At 39.2% G+C, this 12,746-nt stretch overlaps 1 protein-coding gene and 1 long non-coding RNA gene across 2 annotated transcripts in view; one reads left to right on the top strand and one right to left on the bottom strand.

Annotated features, from left to right (window-relative positions):
• Positions 1 to 2,029: 2,029 nt before the first annotated feature.
• Positions 2,030 to 8,235, bottom strand: LOC142141547 (uncharacterized). The gene is made up of 4 exons (XR_012688686.1): positions 7,831 to 8,235; positions 7,089 to 7,210; positions 4,004 to 4,062; positions 2,030 to 3,860 (listed from the first exon to the last, which is right to left on the bottom strand). It is a non-coding gene; the product is annotated as an uncharacterized LOC142141547 (long non-coding RNA).
• A 29-nt stretch (positions 8,236 to 8,264) lies between these two features.
• The window catches only part of INPP4A (inositol polyphosphate-4-phosphatase type I A), a 94,324-nt gene continuing 89,842 nt past the window's right edge, over positions 8,265 to 12,746 (top strand). Inside the window, exon 1 of the mRNA XM_075200128.1 lies at positions 8,265 to 8,419. The gene's annotated coding sequence lies outside the window, so the exon portion shown is untranslated. The remainder of the gene's footprint in view (positions 8,420 to 12,746) is intronic.

Below are 12,746 nucleotides of genomic sequence, written 5' to 3'. Positions count from 1 at the left end.
CTGAGTGTGCTGCCATGAAACACACACAAAACGGATGCATGGTCAATCAGCATTGGGGGCATAGAGGCATCACCACTCCCCAGAGGCATATCTCGCACTTCCAAAGTGCTATGCTGCCCACAACCCCCCTCCCCTGAAAAGTCACGGAAAACACCAGTGGCAGGTGTGCATGGCACCTTTATGATGATCCCATTCACCATTATTTCAGGGACAAACGTCATGACTGTTGGGATGCTACAGGACAATACCATCAAATCAGGACTCTCCCACTTAAATAGGAACAGTTGGAAGGTATGTGTAAATTGTTCTGCATGGTTTGTGAATAGTTAACTGAATGACACATTCTATTTCAGGATTCAGCCTGCACTTTCATCTAACAGCAAACCCAGGTAGGTGGACTTACAACAAAAACAGAAAAGGACAAGTGGCAGTGCTGGTTAATCTTATATCAACATATTTGTTAAAATCTAAATACATAAAATTATCATGCACGCTCAGCATAACAATTTGGCAGCTGTATATATAATAAATTGAGAATAATAAAAACACTTTTGTAAGCAGCTATAGAAACCCAGTGTCCACAGGTATCCTATAGTGGAGGACTGTATCCAATAATTAGCCCCAAGGCAGAAACTCAGTATGAGCCAACCTGCATAATTATGTCCTCTGAAAGAGATGGGTCCAGCGATAGTAAACTGTAAGTACAGAGCCTAAGCACACTATGTATGCCAAATGTCTCCTCTTTAGCAATCAGATCTCCACTGAACATTACAGGGACTGGTGGTCGCTCCTAATATCCTCCTTAGAGACTGTATTATAATGTTCCAGTTTTAATGCAGCTGTTGTGATAAAAAAAGAAGCTAAATACTCCAATAATGCTCTGGAGTCTCTGCCAGTAAAAACACATGTAAGTAGAAAAGAAGGTATGTACATGCACGACGGCGTCACCTGACGCATTTCTCTGCCCCTTCTGTGGGCGGTTTCATCAGAGGTCGGTGGACTTCCTAAACTAGATGAGTTACTCTGGTGTACAGCATGATTGGTAACGGTAAATTTACTGGCAGTCAGTAAAATGTACATATTTTGACTTGCCATTAAAAAGAGAACATAGCAATCAGAAAAAGACACATCTCATTGATGGTAAACTATAACTACACCATGCCCTTTTTGTTCTTTTGTTGTTTATTGGGTGTGTTTGAGACATTGATTCCCTTAATGGCAGTAAAAACTGGTGGCTGCTGGTAAGGTTTCATAAAATTGTAATAAAGAGTTTCAAGTCTTCGTAGCCCTGATGTATGGTAGGCAGTGTTTTATGATCACTTGAAGCCTAAAGCTGGGTACACACTGATACAATTATCGTGCAGATCACACGACATGCGACTGTTTATTCACATATTGCAAGAGTGTGTACACTTCCACAATCTTGTTTTATCATACCTAAGTGCATTGCATTATTTGATTTGGTTTTCAAAACTTCCTAAAAAATCACGATCAATAATGTCGGGCAAATTTGGAAGTGTGTACTTACTCACAACCGTATCTCCAGCAATTCTGCCGATAGTTCCTCCAACAGCAACGCCCTTGTGGGCGTGCATATTTAAATCTGTTGCTGTCTCACTCTGGTGTATAAAGGTACAATGTAAGCACATGGAAATACAGTAATAATTTCATAGTGAATCAATAATAAACGTTCTTTAAATGTTCTATGTCATCTATTGGTTCCTGTATCCAAGTGTATACAACATGAATTGTAAATACATGTACAAATATGTATTCTCAATAAAGTCTCATTTATTTACTGATGTGCTATCTGAAAATTTCTTAAATGTCATTTAATCTACCTACAAGTATTGTTCTTTTTTTCTGTGCGACAGGCTTATAACATATACCTTGCATCTGTACCAAAGCACATGTCAACTGCGTAGGCCTTTATTTCAGGCTTATCAAGAAATACCACCAAATAAAGCACAATTTTCTTTTAAAATACTTTTATTTTCCAACAGAGAAAATATTTTTGTAAATTGCCTATGTCAAGAATACAGCATTCAATGATTGATACGTAACAAGATATAAATATATGAGCTGCTCACAATAATGATCTCAATAATCAAAGCTATACGTATTCAGATATCGTTATTGGTCATCTCAATATAATCATTTAAAAAAAAACAATACATATATGACCATTTCAAGTACACATCAGTGCTCGAAGTGAGCTGGTATATGGCGGTATGCCATACCGCCACTTCTCCCACTGCTGTGATTGACTGACTGTCACCTCAGTGTGCTAAGTGTATCCTCCACCCCTGACACTGTGACCACCCCCTTCCTCGATATCCATACTTCCTATTTCTTTACTACCACGAGCTGCTCCTTCCCTGGACAAGACGAGATAGATAAGCCAAGCACTGTGGCTATGTCTGAAGGTATGGTCTAATCATCAGGGGCCCCTGCCACTAGCTCTCAGAACTGGCACTGCTCTATTGTCCCATGGGCGCTGCACCCAGCCTGATCAACATGCAGGCTTACTTGGCTTCTCTCTCACACAGACCATCCGCATCCATCTCTGATCCGTTCATTTTACCACTGCTAGTGGTGACTGTGAGCAGGGATCAGTAGTAGCAAAGAGGCCGTTCAGCACCTGAGAGATCCAGTCGCACTGCGCAGATTATAACGTGAACGGTGTGCTATCGCTTTCCATGCAGTCTACACTGTCGGCTGCTACTGCCAATGTGAGCTGATGCTCCAACTGTGCATATGTATGTAGGTGCTTGCAGACAAGCAGAGGACCACATTAACCCCTCAACACTGCAGCCTAGTTCCTGTCACAAAACCGCATGCTCCCTTAGCCCATATCCTACCTTACCTCCCCTGTCCCTCTTCTTACACATCCCACATGTCCATTATCCCAGCCTCTCCATCACCTCTTCTTCCTACCATCCTACAACTTGGATCATTTAGGTCTCCATCTCTTCTGCTACTCACCCGGTCACTAATGTCACATCTGTTACTATCTCTCATTACCCCCTCCCTCTAGAATGTAAGATCACTCCTCATTCCTAGTAGTCGCCGTCTCCTGTTTCTATATGCTATGTGATTTGTTGTTAATTTAAGCCAAACATTTATTATTCTACCTAACTGTACCCTGCTATTATGTTTGCTCTTTTTACATATTATTTTTCTGTTTGATTATGGATTATGTCAGATGCTACGCAATCTGTGGCATTCTTCAAATAAATGTTGGTGATAATGATAATTTTATGTGGGGACTGAGGGAGTTCTAAAGTTAATTTCAAACTATCAAATTTCTTTCACATGTTCCATACCCCCACTTCTAAATTTCCACTTCGACCACTTGTACACATGTATTGGCTACTGTGGTCATATCAAAAGGCCTTAAATATAGATATGATTTATAAAATTTTCTATTACATTATATATACATCTAACCATAAATAAATGTTGTATAGTCATGAGATGAACATATTTCTAAACTCTAATCATACACAGAAGAGGCAATAAATCCACATATTTGAACTATATGATTTAACTATTATTGAATGCTTTTACACTATGATTGAATGGTATATATGTTTTGACTATTATTGCACTATATTGAGAATTTAACTTTTGAGCTGGCTAGATCCTGCCAGCAGTATTTTCTCATACATGTGATACAAATCAATTTATTTATTTTTTTGAGTTGAACAAATTTTGTTTGTCATATGATTAATGTTTCCCCTCATTGTGTTGAGATATTCTTGAGGCTTTTACATCTTTTCAGCGACACCTGTTGCATCACCAGATCTCTGAGAACTATTGATGTTTGACCCCCTCCTTTTCTCCTTCCGAACTTTCATCTGAAATGACATTTGTGTCTAAATAAAGAACGGAACCGAAATTTTGTTAATTTTAACAATTAAATGGGACACAACATATTACTATTTTTAACAATCAACAGGACTACTACCATTTGGTCACCTTGGACACTGCTTGAAATTACCTTGTGCTGATATCCCTCTCGGGTTTGTTCAAGTATGCCGTCATGATTGTCCATACCAACTGTAAAGAAATATATATTATATATTCACATATAGGCACAGAGTACACAACATTATTATTATTTTTTTTACTAGTTTATGATTGTTATTTACCTTCTTTAGGTTCTTATATTATTTCCACAATGCCTATGTCTGTGATTTTCTAATTTATTTCCACATTGACTAGGGCTTCTGTGTTAATGTAGATAGTGGATCCTATATTTCTCTTTCTATAAAGAGGTGATACTGTTTGTCTAAAAGCTGACACTAATCATTATTGACATAATTACTAACATTGTTAACAAGTTTTTCCCAAGTTTTAATGCTCACTTATTTTTTAATGTTTGTTCGTATTTTCTTTAACTCTGAGCATCGCTTCTGTAGCTGGGACTTGCTTCTTTTTACCCCCAGTTTATCTCTTTAACATGTTAATCAATTTCTGCATTATTATTTTAATTTATGTAATTTATTTTTGGTGCAATCATAGTCATGTTAGTCCAGCTCTTTGACTATTATTTCCATCTCCCTCTGAGACACTGGTTTGGCTCTTTTAAAATCATCAGATGGAATCCCTTCTCCTCCTTCTATTTCCACTATCTTTATCTTCCTCCATGTTATCACATACCCATGGCGACAGTCTGGCTCCTGTTTATCATCATCAAAATCATCATCAACATTTATTTATATAGCGCCAGCAAATTCCGTAGCGCTTTACAATTGGGAACAAGCATTAATAAGACAATACTGGGTAATACATACAGACAGAGAAGTAAGAGGGCCCTGCTCGCAAGCTTACAATCTATGGGAATCTAGAAGAGTAGCGTGTATATGTGGGTGGTAACAATTGGTATGGACCAATCTCTGCAGTTCTAGCTGCATAGTGGGCGAACATTCATTCGCCATTAGCATTCATCCATGGTGGTTGTTTTTGCTGAGCATTCAGACTTTTTATTCCAGTTTTGGTACTTTCCAAAAAGATAACACAAATTCTCTACCTCATGTCATAGCTATTATAGCAGGGTAAGTACTTTATTACATCTGACTTTGTTTATATATGAGTTTTGAATAGATGGAAATATTACATTACATGTTTTATCTATTTTCAGAAATTTCATCATGCCCTCTGACAAGAATGTAGAACACATGAAGGATTTTATTGAGTCCAAGGACTACTCCAACAGGCAGAAGAGGATGAAGGCATATGAGGGTATGGTCAGAGTCAGCCTTCTTCATTACCCAAAGGCAACTGCGGAATGGGTCAGTGGAAATACAGAACATGTGAGTTGTATTCTGCAAAGAACTCAATAAATTGGAGGCTGAAAATGTCTATGTGCCAAAGTTCTGGTACTTTGTACCCCCTGAGGTTCATGGCTGATCAAGAAATTACCAGACCATCCACTGGCAACGTGCCACAGCAGAGTCCAGTTCATCATGTGTCACTCAAGAAACTGAAAACATACCTGCAAGTGGCATAGTAAGTACACACACAATCATGAATGCTTAAAATATTTTTTACATATTGGCAAAAATGAGTGGCATAATATAACACAGAATGTTAATGTACATAAATTAGAACATGTCATTCAGCCATGACACAGCACCCTCACCATTAAAATATTACAAATATACTGTTTACTTTGACCTTTTTGCTGGCATTTCTCATTTGAGATTACTCTTGTGGTGTCAACCGTACCACTTCCTCAACATAATCTGGAGTATACTCCAAAGTAGAAGCTGTGCACACTGGGGCTTTTACGTATAACATAGTTGTGTAGGACACAGCATGCCATCACCACCTTGTCAAGGTAAAGATTAATGGTGGTATGAAAAACCCTGAATCTGTAACTTAATACACTGAAAGCATTCTCCACTCATCTCATTGGTTTTGATAATCTGTAATTAAACATCCTCCTTTCAGTTGTCGGTGCTTTCTTGGGGGGTATGGTTTTGGTTTTAAAATATTAGCTTGTAGTGCAAACGCTTCATCAGCCACAAGTACAAAATTAAGGCATAATATAGTTTAGGTATGTGTTGGAATATTAAGTGCATTGTTTTTAAGCTTGTCATGGAAGGGCTGTGTTTCCAGTGCCCCATAATATGATGTTTTGCCATTTTCTTTCAATATCACAAAGATAAATTCATATTTGCAACCGCTATGGCCATCAGCATAATTCTGAAGAATCCCTTTTAATTATAGAAATAGGAACCATCAGGATAATAATGAAGAATCCCTTGTAATTATAGAAATTGGAACCAATTTTAGAGGGTGGCATAATGTTTCCTATCTATGGCACCGCCACAGTTTGGGAAATTCTATTCAAATTCATTTTTCAGCAATAATTTGCCATTCTTCAAACTTTGATGGGAACTGAAAAAGAAGGATTTTTGTAATGTTTAATAAATACATTCATCTATTGTTATCATACTATTTTAATTTATCATTTTTGTACATAGCCATCTGTCTTCATTGAGGAGGGGTTTTGTGATGTGGTGCAAGATACTCTAGCGACGCCTGCTCCCACCCAGCCGAGTTCTAAAGTCACCCATCAACAAGATCAACAATCTGGCAGGAGGGGGAAGAAAAGGCCACGGGAGGCGGAACACACAGAGGTCATGACTCGATGGATACTCAACTCAGGCAACAGGTTGATGGAAAAATAAGACAAGTGTGACCTGATGTTTGCAATAAAACTAAAACACTTATATGCTGAAAATGTGGCAGAGCCCAAATGTTTAATCATGGAGGTGCTCTATATGGCCTAGTACACTGGGTTGACAGAGTTCCCCCCGCCCCCCCCCAACCCCTCATTTGCCACTCCCTTCTCACAGGCAACATCAGCTCCTGGAAAGACTGTCCATACCCCTCCTGTCTATAGAACCACACCAAGCAGCAATGCCAGTATGCTGCAATACAGTGGAAGTCCTTCCTATTGACAAAATTATGAGCACCTGTGACTTTTGTTTTTATAGTTTTCTTTAATATGTAAATAAGTTAAGTTTATAGTTTAATAAAAACAAGTTTAAAATCAGAGTGTTTCTTTCACCAACCTTTATATACTGTTGCAGAACTTGTATGATGGCCTTACAGGTCTCTGGTATGATCAAGCCTACAGCAGCTCCTGGAATATAGGATCATTCATCCACAGGAAATTCCTGATGTCATCAGGATTCTTCTCCTGTAGCAGTGGCATATGTGAAGCACAAGTTTTTATATTATTTGCTAAGCTCATTATACAACAATAAATCCTACAGTGTGTACAGTTCTGAAGGGAATTAGCCAAACACACTATACAAAGAGCAATGAATGGCAATGGTGCAATTTCCTTTTCCTATGTGTTTGTGTGCGGTGAGATTGAGTCCATAATTTAAATTAGGTTTGCATATTGCTGAATTGTAGGCAGATATCTCATACTTGCCAACTCTCCCGAAATGTCCGGGAGACTCCCGCATTTTGCGGGAGTCTCACAGACTCCCGGGAGAGTGTGGCAATCTCCCGGATCTGCCCACTTCACTAGGACGTTCCCACTTCCTAGTGAAGTGGGCAGAATTAGGTCCCCCTAAGGTTTGCCCCCGCTGTCAAATGATGCGGTTGCATCATGACATCTCAAGGGGCGGGTCCAAAATGACGCTCATGTTGGAGGCCCGCCCCCATCACGTCCACCTCCACTGCAGGCTCCCGGATATCATCATTCCAAAGTTGGTAAGTATGAGATATCTGTAGTGTGTAAGGAGTTACAATATTTGCAGCAGATGGTTATGAGAGATGCAGATCTTACGGTAAATTGTGTACCTGTGTACGCATGAATCGGCATACTCATCGGGACTTTCAGTGGTTGGTAAAATCGTTACAGAAATTGTGTCTGAAGTAAAATGCAATAGTGTGTACAAAGCTGTAAGGTGTTATGTACATGTGTGGAAATACAGTGTTCCTCTAGCTATTTTAAATGCTGTAAGATAAGCTCTCAGCATGCAGTAACAGTCATGCACTGTATTTGTTTGACCTAGCTAGTAACATATTCATTCTTGTTAACCAAAATAAACGTGAAAAATGATGCTTTCGCCTGACTGCACCAGCTTTCAGCCTGTGTGTGCCTACATGACTTGGTGACACTGCTGCCAGCCCCTGGGCTCTGACCTCATTGCTTAGCATGAGCACAGGACCCAGGCGGCAGCACTGCGCTGCCATTGAGCCGGGGGCGGGGCCAGTGACGTCAGGGGGCTGAGCAGGAATCTGTGCTGTGGCTAATGCTGCTGAGAGGAACGCATCATCAACCTGCAAGGAGTGGCAGCTCCTTCACTGCTGCAAGACACCCTGGTCTCCCCTGCACCCCACAGCCCGGGATAGGGGTACAGCACATCTGCAGCAAGGGGACTCTAAGGTATGCACTTTTACATCCCTTCAGTGAGCGCCGAGTACGAGGGATATTTACAGTCACCGGTTTCTAGATTATTTACTGTGTTCATGGCAGGAAGATGCTTAACGAGCGTCTGATCTTTCATGTCTGCGTCTGCATCACCGGCAGTACGATCTGTAGTGTCACGTATATCATATGCACGACGGCTGCAGCTGCTGCAGTACTCGTCTTGTACAATATGTGTCTTTGATGCTTATTTCCTCCAAGATACTATACAGCTGTCTCATTGGCCTGGAGACAAAGTCCAGTCAGTCTGCCGACATTCTCGTTCCTTTTACAGACATGCTCAAATTGTATTTTTGACATCTCTGTTTAAGTAACTTGCCTGGATAGCTTTGATACTATACGATGTGTCATGGACATGTTTCCATCCATCGGTTGGGAAGAAGGTTACAATAAACTCTGAAACAAACACAATTAACCTGCCAATGAGAGATGCTGGCATATAGTATTTAAAGGTGTATAATTATACTAATAATAGTAATATAATTCTCATGACCAACAGCATATGAATGTTTTGTTTAATCTACTTCCATGGAGGCAGCATATATGTAAGAGCTCATTATGTATTTGTTTTACTACTATTTGAAATGGTTGTGGCTTGGTATTCTGATATCATTTTGGTAAGTTATTTTCTGTCTTCAAAATTGTTTCTAGTTTCAAGGTGTTTACATAGTATTTCCTTATAAGTTCTGTAAGCCTTCCCGATGAAGTAGTTATCTGGGACAATGCATATGTTGTGGATAATAATGACATTACCCAGATTAACACATTACACAGCTCACTTTGCTTAGTGTGATATATACATTTCTGAGGGAACGCAGGCCTGTTGCCAAGTCCTCCACTGTTCTAGCAGTACAAACGGAGAGTTTCCTCTAACACCATTCTCCTAGGAGAAATAGGGGCATTATTTCAGGGTGCTATACTGCCTCCCAGGCAGGCTTCATCTTACCTCCACAAGGTTAATTGCTGTTATATATATTTACTGTTTCCTGCCTGTCTTGTTTTCCTCAGAGGTGTTGAAGTGATAAGTAAAGTAGCCCTTTGAAAATAAACATAGAACCAAGCCAATAATTCATGAATCATAGCAGTGATTATAGTTTGCTGATGTTGTTCAGAGAGTATGTTTCACCTATCCGGTATACACACATTGCAGACTGCAGGACAAGTGCTGTGTCCTTAGAGACAGTTTTATTGCTTCAAATATATACATAGTATAGCAGGTTTCAGATAAAGGAAATGTATTAAGACATTTTATTGTGAAGCTTTTTTTGTGCAAATAGACACTAGTGGGATTGTGGCATGTTGTAAAACTAGCTGACACCACTTCTCGTCAGGATCCTGTGTGCTAGACAAGCCGTAGCACCTATAGATACAATATTTCCATGTTTGTATAATTTTTTATCGTTATCCTGCTGTATATACATGATGAAAGTTTTGATAAGCAAAATCTACTGTACTAGCTCTGTCTGTTTATATATGTCTGTTATTTTTTTCAATTTACACAGCTCTATGGAAAATACCTGGCAGACTAACTATTCTTGACTTATTGCATGCTGCAAATACCACAGACCCGCACATTTGCTATGAAACATGATTGTTTGCTGTTCAGTCATATCATTTAATATTTTTGTGTTTGAGCTTACCTGATTTTGCCTGGTGTCCTCTGCCTTTACTCACCTTTGATTGCAATACTATTAGTGACTTTGATACACTTCAGGGCTTATTTAATAGAACAAATAGAGCACAGTAACCAATCACACACTCCTTCTCATTTTTCTAATTATAGCAGGCTGCTAAAAGATGTTTGGTTTGAATTACAGGATAACACAGATACTTACACCATGTCATTAAATAAGTCTTATTGTGTAGCAAGCTGTGAAACTGCAAAATATAGGTTAGACTTGATATGAAATAAGCTTATCAGTTGATCAATATTCCGGTTATTAAGAAATTGCATTAGATAGTTTGTAGAAATATATGCAACTTGCTTTCTGATTCTTTTTTGAAATAACTATTTGAAATTCTATTGAATGTGATTATTTGGAATCCAATAAAGTTAGAATGTTTAGTGACATACGTCAACACTGACTCAAAGCATACTGAATGCTATGTGTATGGTGCTGAATATCCCAACAGCAAAGGTTTTTCTGGAAAGCAGTTGTAGGCAGCAATGCTGTAACTACAACTCCCTTGTCTACATTATATACACATTGATAAGTGTCTCCTATAGCAACACAAGTTATTGCTTTGTTGCTGTTCTGTTACTTTAATAGTCACTCTGGGGCTGATACAGAGTGAGTACTACGCCAGTTTACCTACCATATTTTGCGTGAAATTGCTCTTCACATGCCCAGAATAGTGGCCACATGCATATGGGTCTATGTAACTATCCATGGTTCTGGTACTCGTGCCCACTTGTACCGGCAGAGGAAAGGGAGTTCTAACCAGGGGCGGATCTAGATTTTTTTTTTACCCGGGGCGATTTAATGGGGGCAATTTAGTACCCGTCCCCTTTTGGAAAACTAAGACTGCCTACGGCTGCACACTATGTGCAGCTGGGCAGCACACTCTCCCTGCCTGTCTCTGCCGAACGGACCTGCACCCTCTGGATCCACCACTGGTTCTAACATGGGCTGAGCACATTAAGGGAGTGTTTTGGAGTGTGGGAGGAAACCAGAGCACAGGGAGGAAACCCACACAAACACAGCAAGAACATACATATTCCACACAGATAAGGCCATGGTTGGGAATTGAGTTCATGACCCCCAGTGTTGACGCAGAAGTGCTAACCACTAAGCCACAGTCCTGACCACATGTTTTTGGTTCTTAAGTTAAAGGAACATTTCAAGTATTCTCCTTCGAGGATGGATCATGTTTGCTGAAATAGGTAAAGTCCATGTGTTTCTGACTTTCTCAACTATTACTGGACATTTAGTTGACTAGTAGATGCACAGAGTGCCTCCCTACATCTTTCTAACCTTATTTCCAATATGTTTATATGTAACCAGTTCCTGAAAAAAGTTTCATGCACTGTATAATTGTTATTTATCTCTTAGATAAATCAGCATGGAATTTAGGTTACCATTTTCAGGTCATTTTAAATTTTATTATGTTAAAAAAACAAAAAAACAAAACAGCATCTCTGGTAATACTGCAGTCCTTTGCATTCTTCCTTTTTCTTAAAGTTTATTGCATCAGCTTAAGTCGGTTAAGCTTCCTCTACCCTGTTGCAAATTCTCTTTTTTGTGTAATTCAACCTCTCTCCAAACAGTTTACTGAAGCACCATGTGTAAAAGTTCTTTTCACTCCTGCGTAATGCTAGTTCCTTTTCTGCCCGTGATTTTCATTTGCAGTATAACAAACGCAGGAAAAGTTTTGACATATCAAAAGTTGTAAAAGCACCAGTGTGTTGTATTAAAAAAAAAATACAAAAAAAATTCTAAAGCAATAATGCTAAAAACTCAAATATAAGCAACTCTATTGAAGTCATTTAAAAAATAAATAAAAAATGACATTTAAAACATCAATGCATATTTTTAATATGTGCAGTTTGCTTAAAGTGCAGAAGAATCACAAAAATATGCACATGTAAATAAACCGTAAAGCATGCTGAACACCACAAACGGCTACTTACATGAACATCCCTATAAAATTATACATGCAACTATGAAGAGCAAAACAAAAAAGCTGTGAAAACAAAAACAAACTGCAAGTATATATAGCACACAGTCAGATTTAAAGACAAAAGCATTTGGCCACACCTGTTAATTATTGAATTGAGGTGCTTCAATCAGACCCATTGTCAGAGGTGTATAAAATCAAGCACCTAGCCATGCAGTCTCCATTTGCAAACATTTGTGATACAAAATAGGTAATTCTGAAGAGCTCAGTGACATCAAGCATGGTACTGTGATAGGATGTCACCTTTGTAATAAGAGGGTTTGTGAAATTTCATCCCTGCTGGATATTCCACAGTCAACTGTAAGTGATATTATTAGAAGTGGAAGCATTTAGGAACAACAGCACCTCAGCCATGAAGTAGAAGACAGTGTAAAATCACAGAGCGTGGTCAACGACTGCTAAGGCGCATGGTGCATAAAAGTTGCCAATGCACTGCTGATTCCATAGCTGAAGAGTTACGAACTTCCACTGGCATTAATGTAAGCACAAAAACTGTGGCGGGAGCTTAATGGAATGGGTTTCCATGGCCGAGCAGCATGCAAGCATCACATCACCATGACCAATGCCAAGTGTCCAATGGAGCGATGTAAAGCACACAGACACTGGA

This window comes from Mixophyes fleayi, chromosome 2 (genome assembly GCF_038048845.1).
Source record: "Mixophyes fleayi isolate aMixFle1 chromosome 2, aMixFle1.hap1, whole genome shotgun sequence".
Taxonomy (NCBI): domain Eukaryota; kingdom Metazoa; phylum Chordata; class Amphibia; order Anura; family Limnodynastidae; genus Mixophyes; species Mixophyes fleayi.
The sequence above is the reverse complement of the archived record's forward strand: the minus strand, read 5'-3'. Positions and strand labels throughout refer to the sequence as shown.